The sequence below is a fragment of the Podarcis vaucheri genome, assembly GCF_965113315.1.
Source record: "Podarcis vaucheri genome assembly, chromosome: 18".
Classification (NCBI taxonomy): Eukaryota; Metazoa; Chordata; class Lepidosauria; order Squamata; family Lacertidae; genus Podarcis; species Podarcis vaucheri.
In genome coordinates, this window is record NC_138756.1 from 4,728,873 (window position 1) to 4,746,216 (window position 17,344).

At 50.0% G+C, this 17,344-nt stretch overlaps 2 protein-coding genes across 4 annotated transcripts in view; one reads left to right on the forward strand and one right to left on the reverse strand.

The window, feature by feature from the left end:
• LOC309522824 (perilipin-3-like) overlaps positions 1-17,344 on the reverse strand; it is a 187,360-nt gene that overhangs the window by 41,857 nt on the left and 128,159 nt on the right. The window lies entirely within an intron of this gene.
• The window catches only part of UHRF1 (ubiquitin like with PHD and ring finger domains 1), a 32,154-nt gene continuing 23,311 nt past the window's right edge, over positions 8,502-17,344 (forward strand). Inside the window, exon 1 of one of the 3 annotated variants that reach the window (XM_082206328.1) lies at positions 8,502-8,809. The gene's annotated coding sequence lies outside the window, so the exon portion shown is untranslated. Of the gene's footprint in view, positions 8,810-16,023; positions 16,088-16,248; positions 16,335-17,344 lie in introns of those variants that run through there. The other 2 variants (XM_082206329.1, XM_082206330.1) reach the window with 2 other exon arrangements.

Genomic DNA, 17,344 nt, shown 5'->3' on the forward strand with positions numbered 1-17,344 from the left:
AACTGAATGCCGAGGCTCTCGCATCCAGGAAGAGAGAGGAGGAAGCAGCTGCCGCCTGCAGGGATCTCCAGGTCAGGTTAGACGTGCTGACGAAGCAGACACCCCGGCAGGAGGGAATTGGGTTGGCGAGACGAACAGGCGGGCTGGTCTCTCACTTCGATGGGAACCTGCAACAGTATCCCAACTTTAGAGCAGACGTACTGTGCGCACTGCAACTGCTGCATAAAGACTTTAGAGATGAGCAAGAGAGAGTGGGATTCATCATGTCCCATTTGCATGGGGATGCTAAAGCATGGCTACGCAATTTATGGAGAGATAAGGATCCGGCGCTCCAGAATGCAGATGCCTTTATTAAAGCGATGGATGGGTGTTTTTTATCAAGTATTGACGTGGATCTTGCCCGGAAGGAGGTGCATGGACTAAGGCAAGGGAGGGCCAGCGTCAGACAGTACCATGCCCGCTTTTTCGCCTTGGTCAGTGCCCTGGAATGGGACAGAGATTCGGCCCCGGTAAGAGACCTCTTTTGGGAGGGGCTGCACAGCTCGATTAAAGATGAGATCGCGAGGGGGGAGAGACCCCGAACCACCCAGGAGGTCGTTCAGAGGGCACTGGCAGTGGGGGTGAGGCTGGAAGAACGTCCGTGGAGCAGGGACGAAGGGCGTGGAGGGCGCGAACCAGCCAGGGGCCCCTCCTTCCTTCCCAGAGAAGCAGCGCGGGCGCAATCCACGCCTCCGCCAGGAGGAGGAGCCGAACCTATGGAGGTTGGAGGTGCAAGGGCTCAGTCAGCAACCAGAGCCCTAGCACCGGCAGCAGTGAAAGCGAAGCCTCCTAGAGGGAACAGGAAGTGTTACGTCTGTGAGGAGCCAGGGCATATGGCGAAAGAGTGTCCCCAGAGGCTCCACAAGCTCACTGCAGCCTCAGCAATGGTGACTGCAGCAACGCAGCAAGGAGGACCACAGCAGGGAAACGAAGCAGTCTGGCTGGAGGAAGAGGCCCTGGGGCCCAGCCAGACGTGTTAGTGACGCAGTCCCCAGAGATTTTACAGCCCGTGAACCCCCTCCCGCCCAAACCAGTGGTGAGGCTCACCGCATCTCTCCAGCTGCCCAATGGAATCACCATGGACGTGCCAATTACTATCGACTCGGGCAGCAACGCGGACTTTATAGGGCAGGAGTTTGTCGACAAGCACGCTATACAGTTGCTGCCGGCCACACTGCCCCTGCAGGTTGTCACGGTGGATGGCAGGGAGTTGCTAGGGGGGCAAGTGGTGAAGCAGACGCCGCCAATGGCGATGCGACTTGGGAATCACAAAGAAATCATCAGCTTCAATGTCACTCAACTATCAGATACGCCCATTGTATTGGGAATGAGTTGGCTGGACAAGCACAGCCCGACGCTGGCTTGGTACCAGAGGCAGCTGATCTTCGGCTCTTCCTTTTGTGCTGAACACTGCATCGTGCCCCGGCAGGAAGGAGAGGAAGAGGAGTCACAGCTGCTGCTAGGCACGCTGCAAGCGATTCCCCACAAGTATGCAGAATTTTTGGAAGTTTTCTGCGAGAAGGAGGCGGACAGGCTACCCCCTCACAGACCATATGACTGCAAAATTGACCTGCTTCCGGGGGCGGCGCTGCCTAAAGGGAAACTGTATTCCATGTCAGAGGACGAGCTGCAACAACTCAAAGAGTTCATAGATCATAATTTGGAGCGCGGTTTCATCCGAGAGTCCAAGGCAGCGGGGGGCAGTCCTGTATTCTTTGTTAAAAAGCGAGACACGCCCCAAAAAAGACTGGTCGTGGACTATCGCATTTTAAACAATGGGACCAAGCCGTCGGACTTCCCCATGCCCCGAATAGACGACCTCCTGGCGAAGGTGCGGAAGGGAAAAGTGTTCACCAAGTTAGACCTGCGAGGGGCGTACAACCTCATTCGCATGCGGGAGGGAGATGAGTGGAAGACGGCCATGTTCACGCCACTGGGTACCTACGAATACAGAGTTATGCCTTTTGGATTGCAAAATGGCTCCCACGTTTTTCAAGCTTTCATGCATCACGTGTTGGCGGGACTTCTCTACAAGACGTGCGTCTGTTTCTTAGATGACATCCTGATCTTTTCGGAATCGCAGCAGGAGCATGACAGACACGTCAAGGAAGTGCTGACCAGACTAAAGCAACATAGGCTCTACGCCAAGCTGGAGAAGTGCCAATTTGACGTGACGGAGGTGGATTTTCTGGGCTACAAGTTGTCTGACAAGGGGCTCGCCATGGACAGCGCCAAGGTTCGAGCGGTATTGGATTGGAAGAGTCCACGCAACCGGAAAGAGGTCCAAAGGTTTGTCGGCTTTGCGAACTTCTATCGCAAGTTTATCAAGGGCTTCGCTATGCAGACAGCGGCCATCACAGACACGCTTAGCTCCAAGAAAAAGAAGTTCGTTTGGACAGAGGAGGCGGAGCAGTCCTTTCAGGCACTCAAGCGTCTCTTCGCGTCGGAAGAGCAGCTGCTTCACGTCAACCCCAGCAGGCCGATGAGGGTGGAGACAGACGCCTCGGACAGAGCCGTGGGGGCGGTCCTGCTGCAAAAGGACCAGCAGGGGGTGTGGCGGCCGGGAGCGTTTTACTCCAGGAAGCTCAGCAAGTCCGAGCAGAACTACACCATCTGGGACAGGGAGTTGCTGGCCATTCATGCAGCGTTCAAAGCGTGGAGGCACTTCCTGATCGGCGCCAAGCACACGGTGCAGGTTTGCACGGACCACAAGAATCTGGAGCACTGGCGCACGGCACAGTTCCTAAACCAGAGGCAGATACGTTGGGCTGAGTTTTTTGCGAACTTCGACTTCCGCATAGAGTATGTCCCGGGGGACACTAACATCATGGCGGACGCCCTCTCCCGTAAGCCACAGTATCTGGAGGACGCAACGCCAGCGGCCGCCATGCACATCTTCGCACCAACAGTATGGGCGTGCGCCGCGGCCACCGTGGACCTGGAGGCGGTGCGGCGAGCGTTGCAGGATGACTCTTTCGCGCAAGCAAAGATGGCAGAGGTGCAAAGGGGCAAGGCTGAGGCCGACGGTTTCCAGCTACGAGATGGATTGCTCATCCGTAAAGGGGCCATCTACGTACCGGGAGACGACCTTCGCGCCAAGGTGCTGCAGCAGCTGCACGACGCGCCCACGGCCGGGCACTTTGGCAAGGAGAAGACGGTGGAATTGGTTGCCAGGGATTTCTGGTGGCCTGGAATGAGAGGGGAGGTCGCAGACTACGTGGCGAGGTGTGACACCTGCCAGAGGGCCAAACCAGTGCACAGACCGCCGGCAGGACTGTTGGAACCGCTGCAAACTCCGGTCGAACCTTGGGAAAGGGTGGCTCTGGACTTTGTCACAGATCTGCCCAGCTCGAGGGGCAAGACGGCAGTGCTGGTGGTGGTGGACCTGTTTTCCAAGATGGCACATTTCATTCCGTGTGCGAAGGTGGCCACGGCGGAGCAAACCGCCAAACTGTTCATAGACCACGTGTTCAAGGTTCACGGTCTGCCACGGTCTATTCTGTCCGACCGCGGGCGGCAGTTCATCTCGAATTTCTGGCAGAAGCTGATGGGCTTCCTAAACGTCAAGATCAACCTGGCGTCGGCGAGACACCCGCAGACCAACGGGCAAGCGGAGCGGGTCAATGCCATCATGCAGCAGTACCTGAGATGCTATGCGAATCAACAGCCTGCGACGTGGGTGGATTACCTGCCGCTTGCCGAGTTCGCCTACAACAACACGAAGCACGTGTCCACGGGGGTCACGCCGTTCTTCGCCAACAACGGGAGGCACCCCAGAACCTTCCCGGGACTGGAAAGAATGGGGGAGGGGGAGCCGCAGACAGCAGATGCGTTCGCGTCGGAGCTGCAGGAAGTCCACGATCAGCTGAGGCGCCACCTGGAGCTGGCCAAACACGCATACAAGGTACAAGCGGACAGGCACAGAAGGGTTGGCGAAGAGCTCCACGTGGGAGACTGGGTCTGGTTAGCAGCCCACGCAGTGCCGGCCAGGTCGTTGGCCAAGAAGAAACTAGGGCATAAACAACTGGGGCCCTACCAAGTCGAAGAGCAGGTCAACCCGGTAGCTTTCAGACTGGCACTTCCGGAGGGTTCCAGAATGCATCCGGTGTTCCACAGATCGGTGCTCACTCCCTACAAGGCACCGCACAGGTTCCAGGAACCCGGAACGGCGCCGAGTCCGGTCAGAGACAGAACGGGGCACGCGGGAGTGGCACAGAAGGAGCGCATCAATGACGTCACGGAGATTTTGGACTCCAGATGGGGGGAAGAGGGGGTAGAATACTTTCTCGCCAAGGAGGGCACCCCGGCCAGTGCGAACAGCTGGGTGCCGGGCTACGCCTTGGACGAACCTCTACTCAAAGACGAGTTTCATGCCCTCTTCCCACATAGACCTATGCCAGCAGACTTTTTCGACGACTGGCTTTTCACGCCCACGCTTTCGGCCAGCACTTTCCGGGGGTTCGACTCGGACGAGGACCCGACACAAGACGTCCGTTCCCCGGAGGGGTCACCCTCGGGATCTGCATCAGAACCCTCGTATTGGTGGGACGATAGACCAGAGGAGCAGTTCCGCAGAAGGTGGCTGGAAGGCCCAGGACGAGCAACGCCGCCAGGAGGAAGTGAGGGAGAGACGGACATGGACGTTTTCGGGGACGACCCTGGTTTCGAGCACGGCGGCACAGAGATGGAAGCGGAGGTGACCGTCGTCGACGAGAGCAGGGAGGGAGACCCGCGAGACTTCAGATGGAGGCCCGCCACGGGAAGCGAACGATATCCGACGTTCGTCCCTTTGCAACAGCAGACCCCAGCTCCAGCACCGGAAGGAGGGGAGGGGGGAATGGGGGGCTTCGAGGGGGGGATGGATGTCAGGGGTTTAGGAGCAGAGGCAAGGGCAAGGGAGGAAACAGAGAGCGAAGGGGAGGAGGCAGAAGAAAAGATGAGTGATGACGACGACCCGAGATCTCCGAGTCTTTCCAGTGAATCAGAGGATTCACAGAAAGGAGCACCAGTGGCCAGGGCAAGGGGGGAGTCTAGGGGGGCACCCCAGGAAGATAGAGCCAGAGGGGACTCAGAGGAGAGCAGTTGGAAATCGGGACCAGCGTCACCGCCAGAGAGCAGGGAAGAGGAAGGGAGCCAGGGGGCAAGCGCTGGCAGCTCACCACAGGAGGGAGGGCATGAGTCAGGAGTGGCCACACCTCCATCGGGGAGCGAAGAAACGGTTAAGAGGAAAGTGGAAGGTTGGGCGCGCGCGCCAAGTTCAAATGCAGAGGAAGGCGGCGCAGTAAGCAGCCCGGAAAGGGAGCCAGGTCCTAAAGCCCGGCGCAAGGAGGCAGGAGGGTCCGGGTCAGCGTCAGAAGAATCCCGGAAGGAAGAAGCCCCGGGGGGTAGAGGGACCCAGAGGAGGACAGTCAGGCGGAAAAGGTGGAGCAGGGCTAGGATATTAAGTTGGTGCGCACGGGGCGGAGACTCAGACGGAGCTTCGTCGATCTAGCTACTAGACGTAGAGTTGCGCGCAGCAGCGTGAGAATGGAAACTGTAATTCAATAAAGACTTTTACTTAATGATCGCTGGCTAGCGTGATCCTCTGTGAGCTAGGATCTTCAAGCAGCTCTGACAATGTGTTTTTAACTTTTTTGTTTGCTTTTTTCTTTTTGTTTGCAAAAAAATGGAAACTTTAATAAATATCTTTTTTTAAAAAAAAAACAAAGCACACCTGAAGTGCATAGCTCCCCCACAAAGAACCTTGGGAAGTCTGTTAAAGGTGCTTGGGATTGTAGCATTGCTGGGGGTAAACTACAATTCCCAGGATTCTTAACATTTCTGGGATTTTAAGTTCAGCCTCACGGGTTTTGTTCTCTGTGGGAGACATGAGACAGGGACCTCATACTCAGGACACCGCAGTTCTATATAATAAATCCCCAGTAGACCACGCGGGTGGCGCCGTGGTCTAAACCACGGTGCCACTTGGGCTTGCTGATCAGAAGGTTGGCGGTTCGAATCCCCGTGACAGGGTGAGCTCCCGTTGCTCGGTCCCTGCTCCTGCCAACCTAGCAGTTCGAAAGCACGTCAAAGTGCAAGTAGATAAGTAGGTACCTCTGCTGCGGGAAGGTAAACAGTGTTTCCATGCGCTGCTCTGGTTCGCCAGAAGCGGCTTAGTCATGCTGGCCACATGACCTGGAAGTTGTACGCCGGCTCCCTTGCCCAGTAAAGCGAGATGAGAGCCGCAACCGCAGTCATCTGCAACTGGACCTAATGGTCCGGGGTCCCTTTACCTTTAGAGATCCATCATCTTTTTCTCTTTTTTGCTCAACAAATTGTTCCAGTATTTCCAGTGTGGCAACAAAGAAAATCAAAGAGCCTCACAGTGCCTTTTATCAGTGATAATTAAATATTTGACAAATGGTGGTTATTGCTGAGATGATTATATTAACCCCTGTAGTGATGTGTGCAGGCTTTTAACACTTAATTTTACACTGGTCTTTGTTATAAGAAGTAAATGTGTTCTGATGCAAGCTTTTGCAGGCTAGAGGACCCAAGATGCATGAAAAGTTTCACCAGATGCATGAAAAGTTAACAAACTGCCAGGAATGAAGGGGGAGATAAGAATGCTAATTGGCAATGAATGCAAAAAACACAGTCCACGACAATTAAATTAGGGCTTAAACTTTTACAAAATTAGCACAGTGACTCCTCATACTGTATCAGCAATTGTGCTGATAACAGCAATCAGCATTGCTGAGTAAATTTAATAATAATAATAGATTTAAGACTTTCAGTAATGCCTTTGCCTCTCTTCAAGATCCTGAATGAATACAATTGGGATATGTTTGACTCTTTCAGCAGTTTCCCTCTTTGATATGATTATGGTAGTCAAGATAACATTGGAAGGATAATACTGGAAGACCAAAAGGCCTCTATGCAAATTAAATGATGGGATTTAGCCATTTTGATTAAGTCAGCATGCTTAATTAGGGTGTAGCAAGGCACTCTGAAGTCTATAGGTTTGACATAAAGCAGAACATTTTAAAACTTTGCTGGCATGCTAGACAAAACAAGATATTTAGAAATATTTTCCCATTGTGGTTGTATTAGGGTGCATTGAATTTTTCAGCTTTCCAATTCCAAAAAATGAGGGGTGCCAAAAAGTTGTAACATGACTTGGGAACTTTGGTTAAATTAATATACAGTAATTTAGTTTTGCCTGGTAAGTAAAATGTGGGTAAAATAGCACAGAAATAATAAAAAATGATTGCCAAGTAACTGCAGTTACATATTATTATTTAGCATTGCCTGACATTTTCACAGGGTAAAATTAAAATTCTTTGGTTTCCTGGAAACAGTTTATGTGCTTCTTCATCAAATGTAGACTTACTAAGCTAAACATTGTTCAGTCACAAAAACAGCAGCAGATTTGAATTCTTCACTCCCAAAATCATATTTTTTAAGACCCCTCATTGAAGAAATTTGAAGAAATTCACCTGTTAAAATGACACACACTATTTTGTATTTTTTTATGGTTTTCCCACCAGTTCATCTCTGTTAGGGCTCTGTGCATGTGTGTTTCAGCTTTTAATGAAAAAAGAAAAGTGAGGAAACTTGACCTAAAGGACTGATCCAAAGCAACCAGGTAAGATGCGGGTGGCGCTGTGGGTTAAACCACAGAGCCTAGGACTTGCCGATCAGAAGGTCGGCAGTTTGAATCCCCGTGACGGGGTGAGCTCCCGTTGCTCGGTCCCTGCTCCTGCCAACCTAGCAGTTCGAAAGCACGTCAAAGTGCAAGTAGATAAATAGGTACCACTCCGGCGGGAAGGTAAACGGCATTTCCGTGCGCTGCTCTGGTTTCGCCAGAAGCGGCTTAGTCCTGCTGGCCACATGACCCGGAAGCTGTACGCCGGCTCCCTTGGCCAATAAAGCGAGATGAGCGCTGCAACCCCAGAGTCGTCCGTGACTGGACCTAATGGTCAGGGGTCCAATTCCCGGCACACTTAATAATACAATTCCAAATATTATTTGGGAGAAGACCTCTGCTTTAAATGGGTGGTGTTTTCACAGTTCCAGAAAGCGCAAATTTGATAAATCCATTGTTAAATGCAAACTAAATTAACTTTTGCACATCCCTACTCAAAAGTAACTGCCATTGAACTGCACACTGCTTACGCCCAGGTAAGTGAGTAGAGGGTTTGCAACCTCATGTTTTGCAAAAGCAAAACAGCTTCCAGAGCTGGGATGGCCAAGTCAAGCTGAACGTTTTAAGCAATATCAGTCGGTGCCTGAGCTATTATTCGTCGCGCATGCGCACTCAGCCCCCCCGAGCGGCAAGCCGGAATGGCCAGTGAGCCGAGATGAAGCCACGCCCACTTCCTCCCAGTTCCCGCCACCGCCGACCAATCAGGAGGCTCCGAACGGCCCACCGCAACTTTCCCCGCCAAACTCTAAAGACTGGAGGCGTAAAAAAGGAGCATTTTGCGCGGGCTGCTCCAGTTGCGGGGGACCTTTCGCTTCCAGCTTTTTTTAATAGACACTCACATATATATATATATATACATATAAAATATATACAATATAATATGCATAATATTGCCACGTGAGATCTATACCTGGATTAAACGGAAGCATTTGGGATTGAGTAATAGTTTAAATTTTTTAATTAATTTTTCCATCGGAGGAAGGGAAAAAGGCGCGCTTTCCCCGTCTTCGGATTTGCAAAGAAGCAGAGCCGAGAGAAAGAGAGAGAAGTTTTATTTTTTTTAAAAAAAGACAAGCAAACCAGGTGAGTGTCCTTTTTAAGACAGAAATCCGCAAAGCGATTGTGGAGCGTGTGGTGGGTCTCAAGGCGATCTGCCCCCCAGGTAAGTGCTGCCTAGCATTGCAGGAGAGGTTTGCGGGGTGGGTCGGCTGCCAGCGGGGTGGGGGTGCTGGAATTCCCCCCTCCCGTCACCCTCAAAGTCAGGGTGTATATCGAATAGCGGGAAAATAAGTTGCAATTTTCTGTTAACCTTCATATACTGTTAATATACTGTTCATTGTTTAAGCAGAGTACATTCTGCCCTTCCAAGTCTACTCAGTTAAGCAAGATGGACTTAAGTACCAGATCGTTGTAGGGTAAGAGTTGCAGCGGTGAGTGGCAGACCACACAATTTTTAAAAACGGCCAGACAGATTCATGAAACATACCCTGGAGTACGAGCATTCATTGCAATGAATGGGAAGGGGGGGGGGGACACGGACTTCCATGTCATCCCTGTGGCGTGGTGCAGAGCAAAAGCCTCTGCAGGCAGGCATGGCCAAACTTGGCCCTCCAGCTGTTTGGGAACTACAACTCCCATCATCCCTAGCTAATAGGACCAGTGGTCAGGGATGATGGGAATTGTAGTCCTCAAAAAAGGTGGAGGGCCAAGTTTGGCCATGCCTTCAGGTGGGAAAGGACGTCCCAATTAGGTTTACTGGGGTTTGCTCCCAAGTAGCATAGCATCAGTAGTATTATTAATGTGGGGTAATGGCCAATGTCAAGGGACACGGGTGGCGCTGTGGGTTAAACCACAGAGCCTAGGCGGTTCGAATCCCCACAATGGGGTGAGCTCCCGTTTCTCAGTCCCTGCTCCTGCCCACCTAGCAGTTTGAAAGCACGTCAAAAGTGCAAGTAGATAAATAGGTACCGCTCCAGCGGGAAGGTAAACGGTGTTTCCGTGCGCTGCTCTGGTTCGCCAGAAGTGGATTAGTCATGCTGGCCACATGACCCAGAAAAACTGTCTGCGGACAAACGTCGGCTCCCTCGGCCAATAAAGCGAGATGAGCGCAGCAACCCCAGAGTCGGCCACGACTGGACCTAATGGTCAGGGCTCCCTTTACCTTTAATGGCCAATGTTAGCCACACTGAGAGTAGACCCATTGATTTCAATGGATCCATGGGTAGCGGGGCAGCTGCCCCCCTTAAATCAAGTAAATAAATAAATAGAACTCACTGACCAATTGTGTGGCAGATAACTCGGTTTTGCCCTCCCAGACATAAAGCCTGCCCCCGCTCCCAAATAAATCCTGGCCACGCCCATGAACGGATCCACTCTTGAGTGGCTAAAGTTGGATATTCTCCCCCCCCCCCCCCGAGTCCATGGAAGAAAGCTGGCTAGAAATCCCACTGAAATTGACAGGGTCAAGGTTTGCTTTGCTCTACCTCAGATTTAGCACAGGCTTCCTCAGCCTCGGCCCTCCAGATGTTTTAGCCTACAACTCCCATGATCCCTAGCTAGCAGGACCAGTGATTATGGGAATTGCAGTTTCAAAACATCTGGAGGGCTGAGGTTGGGGGAGCCTGTTTTAGCAGAAACAAGCAGCTTCCGGATGTGTGACTGTTGCCAGCCTGTTGCACAACAGTCTTGCTCCCCCTTGAAAATTTTAAGTTTTTGAGAAGTATGTTTCATTGAGTTCAATGGGACTTATTCCTAAGAAAACGGGTGCATACACCTATTGGTTAGTAAGGGCCATTGAATTCAATTGGATTTCCTTCTGCTTAGGTATGCAAAGGATTGCATATTGAGAAGTTGATGAACTTGCCTAACTTACGTCCATTTGCTTCAATGGGTTCCCGGCTGGATGTGGCTCGTCTTTTTTTAATATATTATATCTTTGGCCAAATGGGGAGAGTAGTTGCACTAGGAATCAATTCCATATGAAGAATGTCTCCAGGAAATGAAAATAAATACAGTGCGGCTGAGAAAATCGGCTATAATGAATTTAAAAAGGAGGAATCAAAGGTTAAAATAAGCTTTGCATACATAAGGTTCCAGGTTCAGGTCCCAAGTTCCGCCCTCAGCATCTCCCAGCAGAGCTGGACAATCCTGGAGCACTTCTGCCGGTTAGTGTAGACAGCACTGAGTTAGATAGGCCCAATGGACTGTCTTTTCCTGTGGTCCCTTTCGATGCGGCTTCCCCGTTTAACTCACTAGGGGTTTTCTCTTGCATAGGCATGTGCAGGATTGCGCTGTGTTGAGAGAGAGGCTTTTGTGGACTGCATTAGACAAAGGTTTCGGGGATGTGTGTGTGTGGTGTTGGGCCAAAAATGTGCCGTTGAGCTCCAGTTGCACAAATGCCTGCCAAGGCAGCTCTATCTCCTGTCCTCCTTGCATCTGGTTTCTGTCAAAATAAAAAAATTCCTTCCTGTAGCACCTTAAAGACCAACTAAGTTAGTTCTTGGTATAAGCTTTCGTGTGCATGCACACTTCTTCAGATACACTGAAACAGAAGTTGCCAGATACAGAAGTTGTATCTGTAAAAAAAACAGAGAGTGAGACTTTACATTCTTATCCAATCAGGCTTTGTTTGTCTGCCTGCTTATGGCCTTGCCCTTCTTGTAACAGTGGCTTTGATAACAGCATGCTGGAATTCCTATTTCTGGGGCCCTTCACCATCATCACTGACCACTGGTCCTGTTAGCCTAGGGATGATGGGAGTTGTAGTCCCAAAACATCTGGAGGGCCGAGTTTGCGTATGCCTGCCTTTGAACCCAGGGAGTTGAATGCCAGCCCTCTATGTCCCTGTTTCTGGGTCTTGGGATGTTCCCCAAGTCATACTCCTTTTCCAGGCAGTTCCATGTCCTTTTGTCTGGCTGGGATGTTCTCTTGTGCTCTGATCATGCCTTTTTTCTTGCCATGATGGGGAGACATAGGGGTGTGTTTGTGCAAACCACTTGCCTTTTTTGTGCTCTCTGCTGTACAAAACAAGGCTCACATCTGTGGCGCTCTGCCCTCTTTAGCCCCCGTCCGCCACTTGCATGCAGCAGGCTTTCCCAGAGGGGATGTGCCCCTTGTGTTGATACAAGGCTCCTTAGAGCATGGTTTGAACTAAGGCAGGCATAAGCAAACTCTGGCCCTCCAGATGTTTGAGACTACAATTCCCATCATCCCTGACCACTGGTCCTGTTAGCTAGGGATGGTGGGAATTGTAGTCCCAAACATCTGGAGGGCCGGAGTTTGCCTATGTCTGAACTCTGACTAGAACCCATTGGAGTGAACATATATATATATATGTATTATTTTTTAGCAACCACCAAAACACAAACAGTGAAACCCCCCAGGTGGCTGATACATTGGGTATAAAATATTCAGTAAAATACATATTCAATAATATACATATTCAATAATATTCCATAATAACATATTCAAATCAACCATATGTACCCTTCTATATACCTTAACACTCCTCCCTCCACAAGGTTTATTTAACTTTTAACATTTTAATTGCCCCAAATTGTTCAAACCTACTCAAATCATTCAGTATCTTCTCAAACCAATCCTCCTCTTTCTTACTGACCTTAAACGCTTTCATTCTATGTATCTTCACAGTTAAGTATTCTAAAATTATAATATTATTCAGTTTTCTCCTCCATTGTTTCATCTCTAGCTCTTACCCATTGGAGTTAACTTAGCTTTATTTTCTTTTGGTGGGTCTGTTCTGAGCAGGGCATAATTGAATACAACCCATTGAATACCCCCAGGCTGAGGGTGGCTTTTGAAAGGAATATGAGTATTCAAAGAATTTTAGAGCTGGCAGGGACACTAAGGGTCATCTAGTCCAACCCCATGCAATGGATGAGGGGGAAACAGCAGGAAAGGGCTGCTTGCACTCATGGGTTGCTCGTGAGTTTCTCAGGACACAGCTGCAGTTGGTGAACGTTTTAGAATCGTTTTCCTTGTGGTCCTCCAGGCATTGCTAAGCTGCAAACTCCCACCCTCAACCCCAACTTCTGGGGCCTGCAGTCCCCACACCTGGCCCACTTGGCAGGGCTGTTGTGAAGATAAAATGGGAGCTCCATAGAGGGAATGGCAAGAGACCAAACCTTTTCCAGCCCAGGTTTCCATTGAAACGGTGCGAGCAATGCTGCCTGTGTTGTTGTTTCTTGCAGGAAAGTGAGGATTTCTAAAGCTTATTTTTTTGTTTTGGTCATGGAGCAATCGGGCCTGTCCCTATTTATAGACAACTGCGCTTTGGTGGGGCTTGCAGACAAACTGATGCTTTTTGCGGTTTTCCAACTGCAGGCTGTAACAGGAGGAAGTGCAATTAAGCAGCTTCCAGAACATGAAGGCAGAAAGCTTGCAAATCTGCTTCAGCCTTCGCCGCCATGCTGGCTGGGGGCTCATGGGAGTTGTAGTCCAACCAGGAGGTTGGCAGAGGCTGATCTGGTTGTTCCAGAAGTGGAGAGGGTGTTCTCCTCCACTACTCCACCTTCTGACCTTTGCAATAATATCTTGGGGGATATTTTGTTTAGGTTAAAGGTAAAGGGACCCCTGACAGTTAAGTCCAGTTGCGAACGACTCTGGGGTTGCAGTGCTCATCTCGCTTTACTGGCCAAGGGAGTCGGCATTTGTCCGCAGACAGTTTTTCCGGGTCATGTGGCCAGTATGATGAAGCCGCTTCTGGCGAACCAGAGCAGTGCACGGACACAGTTTACCTTCCCACCCGAGTGGTACCTATTTATCTAATTGCACTTTGACGTGCTTTTGAACTGCTATGTTGGCAGGAGCAGGGACTGAGCAATGGGAGCTCACCCCGTCGCGGGGATTCGAACCTCCAACCTTCCGATCGGCAAACCCAAGAGGCTCAGTGGTTTAGACCACAGCGCCACCCCCATCCCTTTGTTTAGGGTAAAGGTAAAGGTAAAGGTACCCCTGCCCGAGCGGGCCAGTCTTGACAGACTCTGGGGTTTGTGCGCCCATCTCACTCAAGAGGCCGGGGGCCAGTGCTGTCCGGAGACACTTCCGGGTCACGTGGCCAGCGTGACAAAGCTGCATCTGGCGAGCCAGCGCAGCACACGGAACGCCGTTTACCTTCCCGCTGGTAAGCGGTACCTATTTATCTACTTGCACCCGGGGGTGCTTTCGAACTGCTAGGTTGGCAGGCGCTGGGACCGAGCAGCGGGAGCGCACCCCGCCGCGGGGATTCGAACCGCCGACCTTTCGATCGGCAAGCCCTAGGCGCTGAGGCTTTTACCCACAGCGCCACCCGCGTCCCATTGTTTAGGTTAGGTAAACCCAAATTAATGAGGACATTATTGGTTTATCTCTCCATTGGATCTTTTAATCCAGTGCTTTTCAATCTTGGGTCGCCAGATGATGTTGGACTACAACTCCCACCATCCCCAACTATTGGCCAATCTGGCTGTGGAAGATGGGAGTTGTAGTGCCAACAGCGTGGCATAGTGGTTAGACAGTGTGAGAAACTCGGATATATATGCTAATTGCCAAATTGCACTTTAAACCTGGGTTATGATCGGCCAATAAAGCGAGATCAGCGTCGCAACCCCAGAGTCGGTCACGACTAGACCTAATAGTCAGGGATCCCTTTACCTATGATTGCTGCAACGGAATATCTAGCTGCTATTCCCCTGGTAGGGTGGTTATTATAATTATTATTGTTATTCATTTAATTTCTATAACACTTAATATTTTAAAGGAAAAAAACTTCAAAGTGATTGACAACACACTAAAACCAGTGTTAGAAACTCTCATATACATACGTCTACGCTAGGCGCCAAATGGCTCCTTAAACCAGGATTACAGTCGCCAAAACGGAATGTCTAGTTGCCATTTGGGGAATTAGACGGCTCAAAAGTAGTATTTTTTCTATACGACTTTTTGGTTCCTAAAATTCATTATGATTGTGCAGATGAAATATAATGGACAGAATTCTACAGGATGTGTGAAAACAGTCAGGATGCAAGGATTCCCAAGGCATGGACCTCCAGATGGTGGCGACGTCAGGCTCCGTCTTGGTACCTGGACATCCATGCCTCAAACCCAGAAACCTGTCTTTCCCTCCTTCCTATTCCACCTTTATCTCAAAGAAGCTCAAAGGTGGTTTACTTTCTTCTCCCCCTCCTCCAGCCTTTCCTGGAGACTCTAAGGCTCAAACCTGAGAAGTTCTGATTGCATTGAAAGTGCTCTGCTACTAAGCTAGGGTTTGTGGGTGTTATGCCATTCCCTGAGTGGTTTAACAATTGATCTTTCCCCCCAGAGATCTCTGGGAGAGGAAGAGGGGGTTTCCTAACAACTCATGATTGTTCAAAGCAGCCTCATAGTGCCTTAAGCCCATGGCGTGAATGTGGCCTTGGTCTTTGTTCTGCGAATTTCTGGCTTACTGCATTAAAGGAGCAAAAAGCTGAATTAAGAACTAAGATCTATTCTATTCATTTTCCTTTGTCCCAACTACAAGTGTTAATGCAATCAACAATCCTGAGATGGTGGCATTTGTCAGTTGGAACTTTCTGGGCTTAATTCAATTTGCATCTTCTGTAGTTGTAATTTTACTTTATTTGGGGAGAATTGTTAATAAAAAAAAACCTTTAAAAATAAAGAAACCTGCTGGACTTAATGAAACTGCATGCTCATTTTAAACTTAAGGGAACTATCTGTCTTACTTCCAAATAAGCCATCACAGAGTTGCAGCCTTAACTGCCTTTTGTCTTTAGGCGTGTCCAGAAGACGCATCATTTTAATGAATTGATTGATAATGATAAATAAGTATCCAGTTTTTCATTTTGGGTGACTTGCATCCAGGTAAATTCTCTTTGCAATAGACCCACTGAAATTAACAGAGCTAAGTCAGCCTAGGTAGTTTATTTTCCGTTATTCTTGTGTGTGTGTGGGTACATTTTTTATGTATTAAAGCGAAGTTAAATAGCATAAAGGCAAAGGAAATGCCATTTATTTCTGAAATGGGATTTATGCAATTGAGTTTAGAGTGGCAACTGAAATTATTTCAGTTTCCGTGGTGCTACTACAGAAAGTCCCTCCATAATCTCAATAGCTTTTTAAAATTAAGGTGGTTGTTGATGATGATGAATATTTATTTTACCGCCTGCCCCTTTAAATGAACTCAGAAGCTCCGTCTCGCCCTCTGTCTGCTCTTTTACATAATATCGCGAGAGAGCCTCTCAAATTCCCGTCCAACCCTCGCGCCGGGGGCGGTTTTTTTTCAATTTTTGTGGCGCGAGGGAGAAGGGAAACGAGAGACGCACTTCGCGCAGTGGAAGCGTGGCGCAGGCGAACTTGCTTTGGGTGGGGGTGGGCGGGGATAGGGGCGGCGCCTTAAGCGGCGGCCAATGCGGTCCGCCGCTATCCGGGGACTCAGCCAATGGGTGGTGGAGGTGGAGAGAGAGAGGGGGGAAAAGCCGGAGCAGGAGGCGGGGCGGTTGGGGAAGGGGGCGGGGAGAAAAAAAATGCGGGAGCGAAAGAAGCTCAAGTTTGGCTGAGAGGTCGCGCTGCGGAAGACCGGCTCTGAGGGGATTTTTGTCGCCGGGGGTGCGTAATTGTGGGGCTGGGGCTCTTTTTAATGAAGGAGGGCATAGGGCTCATTAATTGCGGGGAGGGGGGTGTCTTTCGGGGGGGCGCTTTTGGGGTTGGGGGCGCTTTTTTGGGGGGGGCGCACGAAATAGCGAGACAAAGGGGGTGGCAGCAGGCGAGTGGTTTGTTTTGGTGGCGGGGGGGGCTGTGGGGGTTTAAGGCGGCCTGGTGGCAATGGGGTGTTGCTTATTCCTGGCGAACGACAGGGGTGGGGGGGTGGAGGGGGCAAATCTGGGAGAGGCGGGGGGGTTGGTGGTGGTGGTGGGGGGCTCAAAGTGGATGGCCTACTTCTGAGGGGGCTCATGGGGCAGAATCCATAGGAGGGGTGTTGGGAAAGCGGTACTTTCCCACGGGGGCGTCTGTGCTGCGCTAGGGGTGGGAAAGGGGTGGGAGAATTAATAGTTAACAATACTTTTATTATGTGTTTTATTTGTTATATTTGTTAATGCACATATATGTGTGTGTGTGTATATATATATATGTGTGTGTGTGTGTGTGTGTGTGTATATATATATACACACATATATATATATATGTATATATGTGTATGTGTGTGTATATATATATATATATGTGTGTGTATATATGCTTTCGTAGATTTTCACGGGTACAGGAATGCAGGTTTTGGTGTCTTCGGGTGTCTTCCCGTGTAAGAGTCGGGGTGTCTGGGCGACGTTTCGACGAGGTCTCACTCGTCATCTTCAGGCTGGTGCTTTCGGCTTCTTGTTACTGGAACAGAGTATATATATATATATATACACACACACACACACACGCATACATACACAGTGGTACCTCAGGTTACAGACGCTTCAGGTTACATACATTTCAGGTTACAGACTTCACTAACCCAGAAATAGTGCTTCAGGTTAAGAACTTTGCTTCAGGATGAGAACAGAAATCGTGCTCCGGCGGCGCAGTGGCGGCAGCAGGAGGCCCCGTTAGCTAAAGTGGTGCTTCAGGTTAAGAACA